Source organism: Physeter macrocephalus, chromosome 21, assembly GCF_002837175.3.
Source record: "Physeter macrocephalus isolate SW-GA chromosome 21, ASM283717v5, whole genome shotgun sequence".
NCBI lineage: Eukaryota > Metazoa > Chordata > Mammalia > Artiodactyla > Physeteridae > Physeter > Physeter macrocephalus.
Window position 1 is genome coordinate 7588728 of NC_041234.1, and position 22630 is coordinate 7611357.

General features: G+C 36.4%; 1 long non-coding RNA gene across 1 annotated transcript in view; it reads right to left on the reverse strand.

Annotated features, from left to right (window-relative positions):
* Window positions 1-3611: 3611 nt before the first annotated feature.
* LOC129391735 (uncharacterized) overlaps window positions 3612-22630 on the reverse strand; it is an 84504-nt gene continuing 65485 nt past the window's right edge. The window contains exon 3 of the long non-coding RNA XR_008616386.1: window positions 3612-3763. This is a non-coding gene — a long non-coding RNA (uncharacterized lncRNA). The remainder of the gene's footprint in view (window positions 3764-22630) is intronic.

Genomic DNA, 22630 nt, shown 5'->3' on the forward strand with positions numbered 1-22630 from the left:
TCCTCTTAAACACCTTCATGCAATACACAAGAACACACCTCTATGTGCCCTGCAGAAAAACTATTCTTACAGTCTTGGGTGACCTCTATGTTATTCATCAAAGAGAAGCATAATCATTCAGTACATACTTGATCCCCAAGTAAACCCTCACCTCACTAGTCACAACCTAAAAGGAAAGCCTGAGAAGGGACAAAGTGGCACTTTACCTTGCTGTGGCCCAAGGAAGACTTTCATTGATTATATGACAGGTCGCTCTCATTTCATTGAGATATCAAGGGAGGTTGAGTGTGAAGGAAATGCCCCCAAACATCTCAAAGGAGGCTACACCAACAGTCACCGAAACACTGGGTAGAACCCAAAACATAATGTCACTATTTCCACATAAGGTGACTGAATTGGCTCTTGATGGTGACTCCTGGTGCAAAGGGGTTGCTTTAAGAAGCATCCAACTACTACGCTCATGAGGTAAAGAAGAAAAGGGGCTTCCCAAAGTACAGTTGAGGCTTAGAATGTTAAAATTGAAGGAACAATAAGAGTTATTTAATTTGACCATTCTGTTTGACATATAATGAAGCAGATCCAAAGCATTTTAATGACTCTTTCAAGGTCACCCTAGCCAATTTTTTATGACAATTGGACTTAAACCTATGTCTCACTATTCATAGTTCATTGCTCTTTCCACTACAACTCTGAAACCCCAGTTTCAGCACTGATTTCTCAACAAGGAAGCACTGGACAATTATAGCTAGGATATTAGTGAATAATATTTAATGATGGGAAAAAGGAACTTTCTTGCGTGACAGAAACATTCCAAATTTGATTGGGATGCCACACATGTGTATATATTTGACTGTATGCTCACTGAACATAAGATGTGTACATTTCTCCATAAATTATTTTATTATTAAAATAAAAATACATAAAAATAATTTATGAGATGCCAAAAATTATTTAATGATATAAGAAAATATGCACAATATATAGTTAAGCTTGTGCCACCTTATCCCAGGTCATGAAGAAATCAGAACGTGAGGCAAGGATTAAGACATTAAACTTTATTTGGGAGGTGCAAACTTGGGCAGTAAGAGTGAGGAAAAAAGGGATGAGGTAAGGAGCAAGATAAGGAAAAATGCAAAACATGCAATTACTTAGCATGATGACTGCTTCACAAGGAACCACGAAGAGACACAGTAATACGCTCAGCACATAGGACTTCTCTAGAAGCTTTGCTAGAAGGACTCGTAGGTACTTCAGAGCACTCCAGAGGAGAAAGGAAGGAGGAAAATTCTATCTGACTAGCTCCTTATCACTCATTTCCCGCTCCCATTTCGCACATTCCCCAGTAATACCAAATGACCCCTGGGCAGCTGATCAAGAAACCAGATCCTACAACCCACTGTAATATTTCTTCTCAGTCTGAATGTGGAGGATAACTCAGTGCAGATGGAGCACTAATCAAATGGGCAGAAAGAAGGAAACGGTTAAAGAAACCTGAGATGGCACCCAAGGTTTGTAACCCAATGCAGATTAATGAGGAGGCTATAGAATAATATGCAAATTATTATCTTATTTTTATTAAATTAATAAATAAAGCTAGGAGAATATATTCCAAAATATTTAAAGTAATCATCTCTGGGGTGGTGAAGTTAACGCTGATTGCTTTTCTGCCTTGTTCTTCTCTGTATTTGCTAAATTTTCTACCCTCCAAAATCTAATACTCATGTCTCCATTTCCCTTTTCTCCACCTTACTACCTTCAACCCGTCATGCCATGATGATGTTTTCAAGCCTACAGAGGAGAGTTACTTGGGATTTAGTCACTAAATTCAACATGCAAAGCAAATATTGCATATAGTAAAAATCATTTTTGAAAATCCCTTAAATTACTCATAATAATTAGTTTACTGCCTGTAACAAATGGTATGTTGTGTACTACACACAAACTGATTCTGAGGCCTCCTAAAATTTGAGAACTTCTGAGCTTTACTGAAGGAAAAATAAAAAATCAAAAGTGTATGTGCAGTTGTCTGGGCAGTCAAACTATACTCCGGTCAAGATAACACTCTCACTCTGAGTGCCCACATGGTTCCCTTCCTTCCTTCCTTCAATCATGGCTCCACTCAGGTGTGATCGCCTAATATACAGGACGGTTTGCAGGAGGAAGATGAGAAAAAGAGAGAGCACTCAGCACGCTGCTGGAAGATTCCTGCGAGGAGATAGCAAAAAGATCAAGACACAGGTACGAAGAGGAAGAGATTTCCAACATGTTGGTATTCCTGTTCAGTTCAAATTATTAAATAAAATCCACTGAAAATTATCATGACCTACTGTTTGAAAATACAACTTAATGTCTGTATACGCATTGAAATAAAAGAACATATTAACAATGAAAATAATGGAACTTCCACAAATGCCTCTTGGCTAACTGCCATATCTGAAATAGCAACTCTTGTTGACCTCTACCCTTTCAACTTGTTTTATTTAGCTTAGAGCTCTTCTAACAGCCTGACAGCATATCAAATACATAGTTGCTAATTTGTTTATTGAATGTCTCCTCCATCAAAAGGTAAGCTCCATGAGGGCAGAGACTTCGTGTGTTTTGTTCACTGCTGTATCCTCAGTGAGCTTAGAAGAGTCGGTGGCACATAATAGGTGCTCAATAAATATTTGTTAAAGAAAAGTATTAAATCCCTCATCTGTTTTAATATTAAGCCTCTATAATCGTAACATATGTACTCAACTGTGTTTACTGTTGGTTGTGTTAAGGAAGATACCCCACTGTTCTTTCCTCTTTTTCTTCAGACACAGGTATTAGCAAGCTCAGGGCATTAATAGCCCAGCTTAGAACTGAATGGCACTAGGGCCATACTTCAAAGACTGCACTCTACTTAATAAATCATCTTACAAATTTTGCATTTTTCATGTTTCATTTCTAAATCATTGAGTTTTTATAGAATTATTACTATTTCTTACAAAATATTTTCTTATTCTATCATTCTAGACTTACTGAATTATAATGGTTCTTTTTGACATACCTTCAATATTCCGTATGAAACTTGATTTATGCCACTATATCTCCAGGACTGGAAATTCAAGTTTATTGATATATGACTTACAGAACACAATCTATCCAGTAAAGTTACTAGTACTTTTCAAGTATTCTGTTGTACTCTTCTATAAACTGCTACAGTCTGGTCTTAAAAACATATTTTACAAATATATAAAGTCAGTTAATGAGTCTGACCCAACCCCTATTTATAGTTTGCTTCTTTAAAAAATTTAATAAGCTCTTTTAAAACTATGAATAAGGGATGCCTCTGAGAAAATGGAAGGGTAAACGAATATTTTAATTTTCTTCATTCATACCTTATTTCATTCCAAAAATGATTTCAGACAACATAATAATACATAGATTCTACAAGGTGAAAAATATATAAGAACACAAAGACAAGGAAAAATAAAGAAATAATGGTACTAGGTGACCAGAGAAGTATCCTTTATACCTAGAAAGTGTGGAGCAGGAACAGACTATGAATAATTATACTTTATTGTTTTTTCCCCTGTCACTGTGACCAAATAAAATTTCTATACCATGAGAAAAGGGGAGCAAAGTATTCAATTCTTCCTAAAAAAGACTCAATTCAAGAAAGAAAAACAGGGAATTCCCTGGCGGTCCATTGCTTAGGACTTGGCACTTTCACTGCCATGGGCCCAGGTTCAATCCCTGGTCAGCGAACTAAGATCCTGCAAGCCTCATGGTGCAGCTAAAAAAAAAAGAGAAAGAGAGAGAGAAAGAAAAACAATTAGAAAATGTCTGCTTCATGTTTGAAATATAACAGAAAAATTTCCTGGTTAAGCTTGGCCCTCAGATTCCACTAATCAAAGTAGGGTTCAGCCCTAAATGTCCATTGACAGGTGAATGGATAAAGAAGATGTGATGTATATATACACAGTGGAATATTACTCAGCCATAAAAATGAATGAAATAATGCCATTTGCAGCAACACGGATGGACCTAGATTATTGTATTAAGTGAAGTAAGTTAGACAGAGAAAGACAAATATCATATGATACCACTTATACGTGGAATCTAAAAAACACAGTACAGATAAACATATTTACAAAACAGAAACAGACTCACAGACATACAAAACAAATTTATGGTTACCAAAGGGGAGAGTGGGGTGACTGGGGGGAGGGATAAATTAGGAGTATGGGATTAACACACACACACACTACTATATATAAAATTGATAAACAAGGACCTACTGTATAGCACCGGGAACTATATTCAATATCTTATAATAACCTATAATGGGAAAGAATATATATAACTGAATCACTTTCCTGTACACCTGAAACTAACACAACATTGTAAATCAACTACACTTCAATTAAGAAAAAAAGTAGAGTTCAGACTTCAAAGTAGCGTTTCTGTACCCTAGGAGGTACGTATGACAACCTATCAACCCATGTAGAGTGAAAGGAAACTATTAGGACTTCTTATGTTTACTTTTATATTATCCAATTAAATTTATATATATTTTTTGGTTCTGTAATGTTTATCTTACATATCTGTGATACTTCTTTTCAGTATATTTTCAAAGCACAAGAACAGTTTTTAACAAAACTGGGATTAGAATATATATATACATACACACATATATGTACACATATGTGTGTGTGCATACATATATAACATTTGTCGCTTAGTATTACTTTTTACTGAGACTCTATCATAAGCATTTTCTCATGCATTAAATATTACTTGAAAAAATAAATTTATTGAATACATTACATGGATGAACTATAAGTTCCATTTAACTGTAATCTCCAGCTGTTAGAAAATCAGGTTGTTTCCAATATTAACTATTTTAAATGAAGTTTTGATGAACATCCTTGGACACAAACACTTTTTTTCTTTAGAGGTAGAATTCCTCAGTCAAAGGATATGAACATTTTTGACACTTATGATATGGATACTGTGCTATTTTTACAAATGCAAAAAATTTTAATGGAAAAAAAATAGTTACTGATTGTGACCTGGACCTCTTCCCATCACATTTTAACAGCTGGAGCAATCATTTTCAATGTACTACTGTTACTTTAAAAAAATCTTTTCCTCTGACCCTGTATTTGTCTCTCCAAAGTAATGCCATAATAAAAGATATCCTCTTAGAAAAATAAACCTATTTATGTTAGGCCTTTGTTGTGCTGAGTAGAAATAAAGGACATGGAATACATAAGCTTTCAATTATATAGTCCTTTATTGCTGAGAGCTGCAGCTAATCCCTTCCTCCAAAAACACTGTTGAAAGCAATTACAGGGCTAAAAAGTCCTGGGAAAACATCAAGATTCAATCACAACCATGTCACATGTAGCCATCATATTGCCATCTTGATCTTTGAATAAGATCAACTGGAAATTAGAGCACAAAGCTTGAGAAATTTTATTACTATTCTTTAACTTTTTTCTCAAATTATGCCAAGGTGTAGTCCAGATCATCATCCAGCTAGTAGATGCTATGGGCAGCAAATGAGAAGACACTTGAAATAGCAAGTTTTAATAATAATTGTGAAACACGACATACCTTGAAGACTCAGGCTGCTCTGAGTACAATTTACTTTGGAAGGACCAATTATTGATTTGAAAGGTTTGTCTGCACGATGTGAAAGCGAATCTAACCTTAATCATCTTTTTGACCAAAACGCACAGAAACTTTAAAAATTAAAGAGGATAGGTATAATTGTGTTGATTTTTTAAGCTAAAAAAATATGACCAATCATTTTTTTTACTGGAATACCTCTATGGAAAGGGTGGGGAATAAAGTGAAGTGGACAGAGTTAAAAGTTAGACTTCTCTGTCCATACTTAGTTTTTTAGGTTTGATTTTGGAACCATGTAACAATTTAACATAATTGGAATAGAAAAAATAATCCAATTAAAATAATACAATTTCAGTGAGAAGGCAATCCCTAAAAATCAGGAGCAAAATGAGACATATTAAGTGGTGTATTGACTCTGCAGCATAATCACAAAGAAAGGAAGAACTATTTCAAGTGAATTTAAATCATATTAATTTAGTTATACACCCCTAGTGGCATAAATCCTATGCCCAGAAAGAGACAAAATAGTATTTTCAGTAATCATATTTCTGCTGCTGGTAGTAATGTTGGTATTATTATTTGAAGGCCATCTTACAGAAAAAAACTAAATAATTGATTATGTTGGAGTCACTGGGAACCAGAATCTTTTGCATTGGGGGAAGGAAGGATAAGTAAAACCCGTGTATTCCTAAACTTATTTTGAAGTATTAATTTAAACTGATAATGCATTTTATCTTAAAATTATATACATATACATATATGTGTATATATACATATATATATAAATACATATATACATCTCCACTGAAAAAAGCCTAGGTACAATGACCATTCTAGTAGCGATGAGCTCCCCTAGTGCTCCATTTGCAGTCTCTAAATACCATTTCCCACTAAAAGGGAGCAGAGCCCCTTGGAGAATGACTGATTCTATGTTGGGGCAGGAAATGTACAAGGTAAGCCTGGAATATCTTGTCACATCAGAAACCAACAAAGCTATCAAAGACTGTCTGGGGTCATGTCAAAAGGACCCAGAATCATTAATAATACCATGAAACGCTTTCCATCATTCCCCTTCCTCTCTCAGAGTAGCATAACCCATGCATAGAGGAGAGTAAACACTTAAAAGATCACCTTAAAATTTCAGCTTTGGGATCAGTTGAAATGGCCACAGTCTTTGGTGTATGCCATGATTTCAGCCTCATAGCTGTAGCCAGTAGAACGTTAAAATACAGGATTTGTTTGGAGGTAGGAGTTGGACAGGAGGAAGACAGATCTTCCAGTTAACATTACCAGGAAACCCATCTTTTCACTCCAAATAAATAGATTTCCAGGAAGAAAACTACTTTCCTATCCCACAGAGAATAAAAGAAGAAATAAAAGACCTATTGCGCTGAATGCAATGCTCAGCCAAAGGAATAGACATGAGCAAGACAAAAAGAAAACTGGCGGCTCATGAGTAGAGAGAAAAGAACAAAAGACAAAGAAAGGAAGAAGGCAAAACATGACCTCCTGAGAGATCAGAGCCAGTTTCACCGTAAGAAAGCAAGCAAACAGGCAGCAGAGGTTGGACAAAGCAGAAGAGACCAATTAAAAGAAAAATAAGAGATAAATGGAGTCACAGCCACTCAGATCTTGGAAAAGACTGAAGTATACAGAAAACTCTCCTTTAAACACATTTGCATATTGTAGACGGCAAGATCATTTTTAACCAGGTTAATATGTTTAATAAAAATGCTTAATAAGTTTTCATTACATGAGTTGTAAACTGTACTAAGTTTTCCCCAATAATACTTTCTGTTGCAGAAGTAAGCACCCAGCAAGCTTTTGACTGTATCAATAATGAGGGACACTAATGACCCCATAGTCACTAACTCATATTCAACCAAAGACTTTGGATTTCTGATTATGTACCTACATCCTTTCCTACTCAATAATTAGAGGAAGACACTCAGCCAGACTTCCTGGGTGACAAAAAACACCAAAATTGGGGTTTTAATTAAGATTCAGCAACACAATGAAATATCATGCAATCTTAAAAATGATAATTATAATGACCAGTTGGAAAATGGTGAAAGTTGTACAAAAATGAAATCATTAAAAACTACAACTATTTAATGATAGGTCATCCATGTGTAAAGTAATTTGCAAAAATAAATGATGAGCCAGGGCAGTAGAAGTATGCATGATTTCATTTTTGTATACTTACTTCACAGTTTTTATTATTAAAATAGTGGAAAGAGGCAAAGAGTAACTAGAAAGATTTGAGACTTTTAAATAACATGAACATACCAATTTTTAAGGAGCTCAAAGAGTAATAAAGCAACTCTCCGTGGAAGAAACACTGAAAGCACATCTGCTCAGAATTTTGCCTGATCCCAGACCCTGCTTACTAAGTGGGAGGCCAGGTTCTTATCAGTGTCCAATACAAAAGCAGAAACTGTCATTTCTGACAGTCTGATAGCTAACACCTATTTCAAGACTCAGAGCAACTAGCAGTGAGAATAAGTATCAAAGTCAAGTGTAGAATCTCCTCCCCAGTGATAACCAGGGACCAGGTTCACACTTTTAATGTCTTTAAAATAAACATCAATCTGTGTATCACTCTAATAATATTGAGACCAGTGATATCCAATGGAAATATAACGTGAATCACAAGTCTAATTTTAAATTTTCTAGTGGCCACATTTTGAAAAGTAAAAAGAAACAGGTAAAATTCATTTTAATAATATATTTTATCAAACCCGATATATCCAAAATATTATCATTTAAACATAAAATCAAATATTTAAAGTTCTTCAGATATTTTACATTCTTTTCATACAAAGTCTTTTAAATCGGTATTTTACACTCATAGGACATCTAAATTCAGAGTAGACAAATAGCCATATGTGGCTAGTGGCTATCAAATTGGACAGTGCAGTTCTAGATTTATAGATAATAATTTTGTTAATTGATTTTATTTTTAACCAAAGAATCTGTTTCTAGCAAATTTGGAGAATTTCTACTTATCCCTGAAATGCAATGACAGTTTAATAACAACAGTTTTGAAAATTAACCTCCAGACTAGCAAAGACTATCAGGACCTGAGTTTGCAGTTTCAGTGGCTTTCTACTTGCGAGTTTTGTTGTGGTGGTGGCAGTCAGAGTAAAACTACTGATTAATTATGTACTATTTCTTCTATTATTTTCTTAAGTTGGTTTTATATTCAAGCACCTTAAAAGCCTGCCAATATGAAATGACATTTTTCACCTGTTATTACATTCTACTTACTTAAAGCAGACTGCATTTAAATGATTTCTGTTTTATTTTCACCACAAATACAGATAATTTCAGGATATTCCTATCTTTAGCATAACCACATTTTCACTTTATAAGTTGTACTTTCATTATATCTTATTATTCAGTTAATAAATACTTACTGAGCATCTACTCTGCAAGCACTTTTGTAAGTACTAGGATTACAGTGAGAAGAAAGAAAAGTACTCTGTCATTCTACCGTTTCCATTCTAGTGAGGGAGATGCTACAATGACTGTACTTCACTTTAAAATACTTCAGAACATACAGTGCCATAGTAAATGTGTATTGTTTTGTTAAACTTCAATTCTAAAAACAATCAGTTGCCTTAATCAAGATTCTATATTCCTGGAGTGGTCCGTTAGCATAACACAAAGACTGTACTCCAAAGGATGCTACTACAAGTTCTTCTGTTACCCTACCAAGACCAACACCCCCATGCTTTGTTAATTAGCACACTGAAAGTCAAAAGGAAGGATTTTGGTGAGATGAGTGACCCGTTAAGTAACATGATGAATGTTTGAAATGAGCTTTCCACAACAAAGACAAAGCTACTCAAGAAATATGGACTGGATAAAAATATTTTAGAGTCACTGTCCACATTTACATGAACAGGGTATTAGAAACCAGCGAGGCCCACTGCCTTTGCACTTAGGGATGGTACCCAATGCTTGATCACTAAACAATTCTGGGTCCAGCTATTCATTCAGAGAATTTCTCATTGCCTGATGCAACCAGAGGTGATACAATCCTGCCTCTGAGATACTGTTATGTCTGCCTAACAGAACCTTTCATGCAAGGTGGAGGTCAAAACACCCAAACAGACAGAGGGTTGAGGCTTTACAAAGCTTAGACAATGGGTTGAATTACTGCTTTGTGTCTGCTTGCTAATGAACACTAATTTAATTAAGAGCTGTTTATGTAGCAGGATTTCGTTTGAGATTTGCTTTCATTATAACAAGGTAGTAAGGCTACAGGTGAATAACTAACCATCTTCCAGTAAAAACTCATTCAGCAGCTACTGTTATCCTACCAAAGAGATCATTTAAAATGTACATGACCAAAGTGACTTAGGTAAGTTCATCTGAGGGGTGACAATCAATAAGCACATAAAAGAAAAAGTAAATAACATCGTTTCAGATAATAATAAAAGCTATTTTTAAAAGTAAGTGGCAAGAATATAGAGGTTGGGAGGTCAGATACAACCTCTCTGATAAGCTAATATTCAAGCATAAACATCCCATGCCATAATTGGCTTTTAAATAGCAGGTTGGTTTCCCCATACCCTCAGAAGCAATCAGTGAACCTCTTTAAAGAAATAAACCTCTGGGCTTCCCTGGTGGCGCAGCGGTTGAGCGTCCGCCTGCCGATGCAGGGGAACCGGGTTCGCGCCCCGTTCTGGGAGGATCCCACATGCCGCGGAGCGGCTGGGCCCGTGAGCCATGGCCGCTGAGCCTGCGCGTCCGGAGCCTGTGCTCCGCAATGGGAGAGGCCACAGCAGAGGGAGGCCCGCATACCACAAAAAAAAAAAAAAAAAAAAAAAAGAAAGAAACCTCAAATATACGTCTCAAATTACTGCCCAAAATAAAATGTCATGGAACCAGAGCTTAAAATAATAAATCACAAAACACAAAAGAAAACAAGCCACTGTGGGTAAGCATCAGTAGAAACAAGAAACAGCAAAAAAGAGGCTTATAAAGACTATAAATACTGGAGTGACCAGATACAGAATACAACAAAAAGATATGAAATATATTTAAAGAAATAAAGGATGGTATTGAAATTTCTAAGGAATAACAGACTATCATCAAAAATGACCAGAAAATGTATTGAAGATTAATGTCTACTACTAAAAATACTGTAATAACTGGATAGAATAAATGAACAGGATAAAAAGCAGCATATTAGACACAGATGAAGACAGAATCAGTAATGATGAACTAGGTAATTAAACCTAACCCTCTAGCAAAGAACAATTAGAAAAGCTGGGAAAATCTTTTTATTTTGTGTTTTACAGGCGGTGGAGATAAACTACTCAGTGAAGAATTTGGGAGACGGGGAGAGTGGGAAGAGAAGAGCCAAGCAAAGAAGGAAACTGGAGTAGTGAACAAAGGAGATAAAAGAGAGAATGGGGGAGGAGTAATATTTGAATTGACAATGGCTAAGAATTTTCCATAGTGAGGAGAGACATCAAGCCACAGATTCTAGAAGCACTATTAATCCTTAGCAGACAAATACAAAGAAAATCACCTGTAATGGTTAACTTTATTTGTCAACTACCTAGGCCATGATACCCAGGTTTTTGACCAAATATCAGTCTAGATGTTGCTTTTTTTTACATGTGGTTAACATTTAAATCAGTAGATTCTGAGTAAAGTAAATTTCTGTCCATAATATGGGAGGGCCTCATCCAATCACTTGTAAGTCTTAAGAGAAAAGACTGAGGTGCCCCAAGGAAGAAGGAACTTTCCCTTCATACTTAGACTCAAGCTACAACATCAACTCTTCCCTGGGTCTCCAGCGTGCTGGTCTACCCTGGAGATTTTGGACTTGTCAGCACCCACAATACATGAACCAAATCCTTAAAATCCAGAGATAGATAGATAGATATACATACATACGTACATTCATACATACATACATAGGGATAAGATACAGATATCTATTGATATATAAGAGAGATAGAGAGATAGAGATAGAGATACATAGAGAGAGAGATGGATGTATATCCATTTATAGATATAGATGTAAGATAGACATAGATGATATAGATAGATATCTATAGATGTGTAACTAGATAGATAGATAGATCTTACAGGTTCTGTTTCTCTAACGAACCCTAATACAACACCCTAGGCACATCACAGAAAACTTGTTAAAGCCATAGACAAAAAGGAAAATCCTACTACAGATAGATATAACAAATAGGTTCATTTCACAGAAGCAGCAATAAGAATGACAACCAACTTCTCAACAAAACAATGGAAGCCATAAGTCAACGTAATTAAAATTTTAAAGTGCTGACCCTAACCTGAAATTTTATCCCACTTTCAAAAATTAAGGTAAAATAAAAACATTTTTAGACCTACACTAGAAGAATCAATTTATCACTAACAAATCTTCGCTATCATGATCTTCAATCACAAGTAAAATGTTCTTAGGTGGAAGAAGCTATAAAAAAGAATGAAAATTAAACACATGGGTAAATATGTAGGTACACATAAAAGAATATGATTAAATAAAACAACTATTAAAGTTTATTATTTTAATAATTTAATATTGTTTAATTCTATATAGAATTAATTTAATTAAATGTATTATTTAAATTTAATTAAAATTTAAGAAGTTGATCATATACCAATGTATGTTCTCTGATCACAACAGAATTATGCTAGAAATAAATAACTAAGATAACTAGAAAATCTTCCATATATTTGGAAATTAAGTAGCAATTAATTAAATGACCCATGATTCAAAGAAGCAATATTGACAAAAATCAGAAAGTATTTTCAACTGAACGATAATTTTAAAAAACAAACAAACAAGCAACGTATCAAAACTTATGGATGCAACTAAAGCTATGCTGAAGGGGTAACATAAACTTAAAGGCATCTATTAGAAAGACTGAAAAACAATTATCTAAGCATTACCTCAAGAAGTTAGAAAAAGAAGAGCAAATTAAAACAAAAAAGTAGAGTTAGGGAAAAAATAAGGGCTTAAACTAGTATATAGAAATCAAACAACCAACACACTCTTGAAAAATAATGTGGGAGAACTCAGCCTATTGGACATCAACTTACTCTGTAACTACCGAAATTAAGACATCATGGTATTGGCACAAAGACAGAAAAATAGAACAGTGGAACAGAGTTGAGAGTCCAGAAACAAACTCTCACACATATAAAGACCCTTGATTTATGACAAAGGTGGTACTGCAGATCAGAGAAGAAAGGGTGGCATTTTCAATAAATGCTTCTGAGTCAAATTAATATCTACATGGAAAATATAAGAAACTTGACTCCATTCTCACACAATATACAAAAATAAATTCAGAAACCTAGTTAATCTAAATTTGAAATTTAAAAAAACCATAAGTCTTCTAGAAGGTAGGAAATTAACTTCATGATCCAGGCATGAGGCAATAACATTTTTTTTGAATTTTATTCTATTTATTGTTTTATACAGCAGGTTCTTATTAGTCATCCATTTTATACACATCAGTGTATACATGTCAGTCCCAATCTCCCAGTTCATCCCACCACCACCACCACCCACCGCCGCTTTCCCCCCTTGGTGTCCATACGTTTGAGGCAATAACATTTTTAAACTAAACAAAAAAAAATAACCATTAATAAGTTGTATTGCATTAAAATTCAGAACACCTTTTCAGCAAAAGACATCAGCAAAAGAGTGAAAAGGCAAGCCTCAGACTGGGAAAAGATACTTGTAATACATATAAAAAACAAAGGGCTTATGTCAAGACTATAGAAAGGATTCCTATGAAACAGTAAGTGAAAGACAGATGTGTTAGTCCAGGTCCTCTCAAGAACAGATGCCAAAATGGGATTAAATGTGCAAAGACTTTAAGGGAAGTGCCTGTGAAAGAAATTTAATTTAATGCACAAGCCAGTGTTTTAACACTTTCAGCCCCATGAAGGACACAGAAAATTTTTAAACTATTCATTTATGTATATTTCAGCAGAGAAGTAACATACATCTAAAGATAAAATAAATTATATTAAGATGAAACTCCGTAATAGAAGTAGAATGGAATTAGGAGCTCATGGAGAAAACTGAATGATGGAAAACTCACAGTTTTAACTTGAAAAAGACACAGAAAAACAGAAACTAGAAGGGACTGAGTTTACCTAGAACTGACTAAATTACATTTTCAGCTATAAACTGAGTTCAAGATAGAGACTAATTTCAGTCCCCACTCCACCTTCAAGTTTGTGGCCATTGAAAACTTATATTCTACATGTGTAACTGAGCATATTTATACTTAAACAATAATCAAAATGGAAAAAATCAGTGTATTGTAGTATATATTCAAGCATATGTTTTGCCTTTTAGAATTAAAGGCCCACAGTTTTTATTTTAAAAATTGAAGCTATTATAAATATGATAATATAGTATAAATGAATATAATATATATTTTAAATATTTTTAGGTTCCGAATTTATATCCAGGCAGGAGCTTGTGCACCCCACAGGATCTACTTCATTCTCTGTAGTAATTGATGCTACACAAAGGAAAAGGAAACTAAGAAGAGAAACGCAGTGTGAGCCCATTTAGGGCTGAGCATGAATATGAAATGGAAGTATAAGAGGATAAGTAAACAGGTTGTAGGCACAGAATGAAGGGACTCTTCCTTAAGTGAAAATGTAATCATCTCAAGTACTTACAATGTACTGCACAGATGTTTATTTATATAAGAACATGTAAATACATACATCTGTCTAATTAAAAGCAGATTACAAATCCAGTGCTTTGAAATTGAAATGTATTAAGTACTAGTCTAGCTAAGAGTCTCTTAACCACACAAAATGCACAATATGACATGATTTGGGGAGTTTTGATTTTGCTTTGTTTTGTTTTGCAGAAACATAAAAGTTATTTGGAAACATCTTAGCATATGTGGAATCGTGCTATATCCTTTAACATTAATCCAGAAGATTTGAGGGAATATTAGAGGTATAATTTGATATTACAGAAAAAAGCAAGGGCTTTGGATTCAAAAAGAACTGAGTTCAAATCATAGCTCTCCAACTTAACGTGTGGCCTTGGACAAGCCACTTAACTTCCACGACGATCTGTTTTTCCTTCTGTAAAACTGGAGCAGCTAATGTCTAACATCATAGGATGTTGGAATGGGACTCTCCTTGCTTGAGGTATCAAAATGTAAATGTCAGAACACAGATGTGAAACCAGACTCTTTCACCCACCCACGCCTACAGAGTTACTAAGGAAATAGTCCACGACTCTTTTATTGGTTAGATTTTGCTGCATAACAAACCGTTTCACAACTTAGTGTTTAAAACTACTAACATGTATTATTATACTTCTGTGAATTGTCTTGGCATTTCTTCTGGTCTGGGCCAGCCTGGCTGGGTTAGGTGATCTAGACTGGCCTCATTCACATGTCTGGCTGTTGACTTCACCTCAGAAGGGGTAACAAGAAGAGCTTGGCCACATAACTCTCATCATCCAGCAGGCTAGCCTAAGCTTATTCACAGAATGGTAATCACAAAGTTCCCAAGAGCAGCAAGAGAGGTCAAACCCCATTGTGCAAGTACTTTTTAAGTCTCCACTTGTATCACATTTACTACTGTCCCACTGTCCAAAGCAAGCCACATAGCCAAGCTACCACAACTCTAATCCCTCAGAAAGATAAGAGATATAAAAAGGGATTTGAAAACAAAGTACCTAACTGCTAGTCAGAGCTCAAAAAATATATGGTGAATGGATGAATAAATGAAAGAAAGAAAAACTGAGAGGATGGTGGTACCATTAACCAAAATAGGAGGTTTAGGAAGAGAAGCAGATTTGGGATTAATGGGAAAGAGTGAATTCCATTTCAAACACACAGCACCTTGAGGTATTCATGAGACATTTGTATAAAGATATCTGATAGACAAGTGGATATCCATTTCTGCAAAGTTGTGAATGGATTTCCTGAAGCTCTTTAGAAATTAAAAATAAACTTTTTATTTGGGTCTATCCATTATTATTATCCTTTATTTACAATTGTACTTTATGTGGTAGTGGGCTTGAAATATTAAATTTCCTCAAATCTAAGACGTATTTTCCACATTCTAACAGTTCAGTTGAGATGTGTGTTACATCCATGTACACATTTAATATGATAGCATTCCTTTCTTTATGAAAAGCTGATGTTAAATCAATTCAGCGCCTTAAAACTTATGGCATCTTAAAATCAAGGCACTATGATTAACCATAAACCCTGGACCAGCTGTGTCCAAGAGTAGATTTTTAACCCATTAGACAAGGCTATTTTCAGTCCAGACCCAATCACAAACTTTCTCTTCATCGTTCTGCAAAACCTATTCCACTTTCACTCTTACCCATCCGGGAAAAAGCCACCATCATCCAGCCCATTGATAAACTTAGAAACCTGACAGACATTATTGATTTTCTTCTTCCTCATCTACAATATTCAGCCCATTGCCATATCCCATTAAACCTACCCCCCAAATATGATTCAAACACATCTCTACCACTACCACTCTAGATCAAGCAACCATCATCATGCTCCTGGACTATTCTGATAGCCTCTGAGCTGGTCTCCTTGCTTCCACTCTGGCCTTCCTGCTCTCCACTTTCCACAAGGCAGCCAAAGGAATTTTTTTTTTTTTTTTTTTGCGGTACACGGGCCTCTCACTGTTGTGGAGCACAGGCTCCGGACGTGCAGGCTCAGCAGCCACGGCTCACGGGCCCAGCCGCTCCGCGGCATGTGGGATCTTCCCGGAGCGGGGCACGAACCCGTGTCCCCTGCATCAGCAGGCGGACTCTCAACCACTGCGCCACCAGGGAAGCCCCAAAGGAATTTTTAATGTAAGCTACATCATGTTATTCTCCTAAAGTTCTTCAAATTTCCACTGCACTTAGAATAAAATTCAAAATGACATCCATAGCTTTCCATGAATTTCAAGCTTGTGCCAACCTCTTTAACCTCATCTTGCACCACTCTCCACGTTGTTCCATTAAAACTCACCTATTTTCACTTTTCCCAACTTTTATTAAGCTATTTCCCTCCTCATAACATTAATCCATGCTATTCTCTCTGCCTAGCCTACTCTTCTCCCCTCTCTTCCCCCAGTTCATCCCTTCTTATCTTTTAGGTCTCAGTTTAAGTGTCATGTCTTCAGGGAACCCTTTCCTGACCTTCCCACCCAAACTAAATTATATTTATCTCCATTATGTACTCTGACTCCATCCTTTCTTTTTATTTAAGGCAATTAGCAACATTTCTAAGATATATGTGTATATATTCATGTATATATGTACATATACATGTATACATGTGTGGTTTGTGTATGTATGTATACATATGTATATTATATAATGTTTATTTTTTCCTCCCCCACTGTACCATAAATTTCATGAGGACAAAAACTGTGTCTGTCCTGTTCACTACCCAATAATTAATATTCTGCCCAGGACATAGTAGACACAATAAATATTCCTGAAGGAATAAACAAAGAAATAACCAAAACATCCTCATACAAAGGAGCAAAACTGCTGGTCAAACATAAAAACAGTAAGTAGCATTTGACTAGAGAAACTAGAAAATAGGGTACTCAGGTGAATATAACAGACAAAAGCTGCAAATCCTACAGATGGAACAAGAAACAATTTCCAGTTAAAAAGGTACAGCAGCAGGCACAATATATCGGCAAGAAGCAAAACTTTTAAATTTCCTTAGCAATACAAAGATTACAACATCTAAAATCTAAATTGGGGGATTGAGATTGACATATACACACTAATATGTATTAAATAGATAACTAGGGCTTCCCTGGTGGCGCAGTAGTTGAGAATCCGCCTGCCGATGCAGGGAACACGGGTTCGTGCCCCGGTCCGGGAAGATCCCACATGCCGCGGAGCGGCTGGGCCCGTGAACCACGGCCGCTGAGCCTGTGCGTCCGAAGCCTGTGCTCCGCGACGGGAGAGGCCACAACAGTGAGAGGCCCGCGTAACGCAAGAAAAAAAAAAAAAGATAACTAATGAGAACCCGCTGTATAGCACAGGGAAGTCCACTTCGCTGTACAGTAGAAACTAACACAACATTGTAAAACAACTATACCTCAATTAAAAATTAATTAATTAATTAATTAATTGAAATACAATGCCAAAAAAAATATCTATATGTGGGTCAAATACTGAGCATTTCCCACAAATACCAAGAGCCCTGATACAAGTAGGTGACTTTCCAAGCGTGATGGCTATGTGGCAATGACAGCAAAAGATCCAGAGGAAGATCACAGGAACCCAAGGATGGGACGGGCTGCTGGCTGTCCCCCAACATCTGCTCTCCCTTTCTTTTATGTAATACAGTTTTTTGGTAGTGGCCATGACTGCTATAGGCAAAGTTCCAGAAGCAGAGGGGAAAAAGCTGTGTGTCGTGGCATGAGAAGAGTTTGCAGGGAGGTGCCTTGTCTGTGGTGCTGCCAGTGCATAATGGAGAATCTTGTGCCTTGAGTGGCTGCTCAACATTATACATGTAAATGAAAGAGGAAGGTCTCTTTTCTGGAAAGAGGGGGATGGGTACAGTAAGGAATGAAATCAAGCGACCTAGCACCCAGGCTCTGGATAGCTTCTTACTATCTGTGGAACCTCAGCATGACAGCAGCCTCACTGTGCCTCATGTTCTCCATGTGAATATGGTGGCCATGAGGACTCCATGGAAATACACAGAAACTTGCTCAAGACTCCCAGAGAGATAATGAGCTGTGTCAGGCCTTGAAGATTGGGTATGATCTTGTCAGATAGAGATTCTGCTCAACTGCAGAGTCATGTTTATCTTTCATGCCCCCAAAAAGGGATCCTTGAGTCAGTCAAGAGTCATTCTGCTTATACTGTAATTGGTTGTGTGATGTCAGGCAAGTCATTCACCCTCTCTGGGCCTCACTCTTCCCAAATGCAAAATGAATGAATTAAATTAGATGACCTCTGAGTACACCCTGCCTTAATCTATGGCCTTTTTCCCCCCAGTATCTATTTTTTTTTAAATAGGCCTTGTTTTTTAGAGCAGTTCTGGGTTTACAACAAAACTGTGGGGAAGGTACACAGATTTCCCATATATTCTCTGCCCCCACATGCGCATTATCCCCATTATCAACATGCCCCATTTGAGTGTACATTTGTTACAACTGAAGATGCTACACATCATTATCACCCAAAGTCCATAGTTTACATTACAGTTTACTCTCAGTGTTCTACATTTTATAGGTTCCTACAAATGTATAATGACATATATCCACCATTATAGTATCATACAAAGTATTTTTACTGCCCTAAAAATCCTCTGTGCTCTGTCTATTCAGCCAACCCTCCTTGTTAACCCCTGGCAACCACTGATCCTTTTACTGTCATAGTTTTACCTTTTCCAGAATGTCATATGGTTGGAAATAATACAGTATGTAGCCTTTTCAGACTGGCTTATTTCAGTTAATAATATGCATTTAAGTTTCCCCCACATCTTTCATGGCTTGATAGCTCATTTCATTTTAGCACTGAATAATATTTCATTGTTTGAAAGTACCACAGTTTATTTATCCACTCACCTACTGAAGGACATCTTGGTTGCTTCCCACATTTCGGCAATTATGGATTAAGCTGCTATTAACATCTGTAAGCAGGTTTTTGTGTGGACATAAAATTTTCAACTCATTTGAATAAATACCAACGAATGCAATTGCTGAATTGTATAAGAGTGTGTTTAGTTTTATAAGAAACCACCAAACTGTCATACAAAGTGTACCATTTTGCATTCCAATCAGCAATTAATGGGAGTTACTGTTGCTCCACTGCCTCACCCGTTTTTGACACTGCCAGTGTTCTAGACTTGGGTTATTCTAATCGGTGTGTAGTAGTATCTCGTTGTTTTAATTTGCATTTCCCTGGTGGCATATGATGTGGATCATCTTTTCATATGCTTTCTTGCCATCTGTATGTCTTCTTTGGTGAGGTGTCTGTATGGACTTTGGCCCATTTCTAAATCTGGCTGTTTCTTTTCTTATTATAGAGTTTTAAGAGTTCTTTGCATATTTTGGATAACAGTCCTTTACCATAGTTTTTTATAATATAAGTAAAATACATATTTTTCCCAGTCTGTGGCTTCTCTTTTTTTCTCTTGATAGTGTCGTCTACAGAGCAGAAATTTTTAATTTTAATGAAGACCAGCTTATCAATTCTTTCTTTCATGGATTGTGTCTTTGGTGTTTTATCTAAAAAGTCATTGCCAAACCCTAGGTTATACAGATTTTCTCCTATGTTATATTCTAGGAGTTTTATAGTTTTGCATTTTACATTTGTATCTGTGATCCATTTTTGATGTAATCAAACGTTTATGCTGGGCATCCCTGGTGGCGCAGTGGTTAAGAATCCAACCGCCAATGCAGGGGACACGGGTCCAAGCCCTGGTCTGGGAAGATCCCACATGCCGCGGAGCAACTAAGCCCGTGCGTCACAACTACTAAGCCTGCGCTCTAGAGCCCACAAGCCACAACTACTGAAGCCCGCGCACCTAGAGCCCATGCTCTGCAACAAGAGAAGCCACCGCGGTGAGAAGCCCGCACACCACAACGAAGAGTAGTGCCCACTCGCCACAACTAAAGCCCACGTGCAGCAACAAAGACCCAATGCAACCAAAAATAAATAAATAAATTTTTTAAAATGTTTTTGCTGATTATGGTTGCCCAACTAAAAGTTGAATTTCTGAGCCTCTTTTGCTGCTATGTATGGCCATGTGATAAAGTTCTGGCCATTAAGGTGTGAAGAGAAGTTACATGTGCAAACGTTAGTTCTCACCCTTAAAAGGAGGAGCATATTTTCCTTCCCTCCCTCCTATGGCTTCTTCTATTCTACTGTCTGGAACATGAATATTATGGCAAGCCATCTGGAAATGCATAAACAAACACAGAGGAGAGATAGAAGAGCAAGAAGATAGAAGGGAACTGGATCCCTGTACAGCCATGTAGACCAGTGTTGCCAGGGACTACTACCTAAAAGAAAAATAAATTTCTATCTTGTTTAAGCCATTCTGAATTTCCATTTCTGTTATAGGCAACAGAAGGTACATCCTAACTAATAGAGTGGGTAATGAAAGAGAGAAACCCAGTCTTAGCAGACCAGGGACCATTCTTTCGTTTTCTTTTGGGTGCTTTTTTTCTTTGTTGTTTGTTTGTTTTTAATTTATTTGTTTATACAGCAGGTTCTTATCAGTCATCCATTTTATACACATCAGTGTATACATGTCAATCCCAATCACGCAATTCATCACACAACCACCACCACCACCACCCCGCCACTTTCTCCCCTTGGTGTCCATACGTTTGTTCTCTACATCTGTGTCTCAATTTCTGCCCTGCAAACCAGTTCATCTGTACCATTTTTCTAGGTTCCACATATATGCATTAATATACGATATTTGTTTTTCTCCTTCTGACTTACTTCACTCTGTATGACAGTCTCTAGATACATCCACATCTCCACAAATGACCCAATTTCGTTCCTTTTTATGGCTGAGCAATATTCCTCTATATATATGTACCACATCTTCTTTATCCATTCATCTGTCGATGGGCGTTTACGTTGCTTCCATGACCTGGCTATTGTAAATAGTGCTGCAGTGAACATTGGGGTGCATGTGTCTTTTTGAATTACGGTTTTTTCTGGGTATATGCCCAGTAGTGGGATGACTGGATCATACGGTAATTCTGTTTTTAGTTTTTTAAGGAACCTCCATACTGTTCTCCATAGTGGCTGTATCAATTCACATTCCCAACAACAGTGCAAGAAGGTCCCCTTTTCTCCACACCCTCTCCAGCATTTATTGTTGTAGATTTTTTGATGATGGCCATTCTGACTGGTGTAAGGTGATACCTCATTGTAGTTTTGATTTGCATTTCTCTAATAATTAAGGATGTTGAGCAGCTTTTCATGTGCTTCTTGGCCATCTGTATGTCTTCTTTGGAGAAATGTCTATTTAGGTCCTCTGCCCATTTTTGGATTGGGTTGTTTGTTTTGTTAACATTGAGCTGCATGAGCTGTTTATATATTTTGGAGGTTAATACTTTGCCCGTTGATTCGCCTGCAAATATTTTCTCCCATTCTGAGGGTTGTCTTTTCATCTTGTTTATGGTTTCCTTTGCTGTGCAAAAGCTCTGAAGTTTCATTAGGCCCCATTTGTTTATTTTTCTTTTTATTTCCATTACTCTAGGAGGTGGATTTAAAAAGATCTTGTTGTGATTTATGTCAAAGAGTGTTCTGCCTATGTTTTCCTCTAAGAGTTTGATAGTGTCTGGCCTTACATTTAGGTCAAGACTGCTTTCACTATTCGGGGTCTTTTGTGTCTCCATACAAATGTTAAGATTTTTTGTTCTAGTTCCATAAAAAATGCCATTGGTAATTTGATAGGGTTTCCATTGAATGTGTAGATTGCTTGGGGTAGTATAGGCATTTTCACAATATTAATTCTTCCAATCCAAGAACATGGTATATCTCTCCATCTGTTGGTATTGTCTTTAATTTCTTACATCAGTGTCTTATAGTTTTCTGCATACAGGTCTTTTTTCTCCCTAGGTAGGTGTATTCCTAGGTATTTTATTCTTTTTGCTGCAATGGTAAATGGGAGGGTTTCCTTAATTTCTCTTTCAGATTTTTCATCATTAGTGTATAGGAATGTAAGAGATTTCTGTGCATTAATTTTGTATCCTGAAACTTTACCAAATTCATTGATTAGCTCTAGTAGTTTTCTGGTGGCATCTTTAGGAGTCTCTATGTATAGTATCATGTCATCTACAAACACTGACAGTTTTACTTCTTCTTTTCCAATTTGGATTCCTTTTATTTCTTTTTCTTCTCTGATTGCTGTAGCTAAAATTTCCAAAACTATGTTGAATAATAGTAGTGATAGTGGACAACATTGTCTTGTTCCTAATATTAGAGGAAATGGTTTCAGTTTTTCACCATTGAGGACGATGTTGG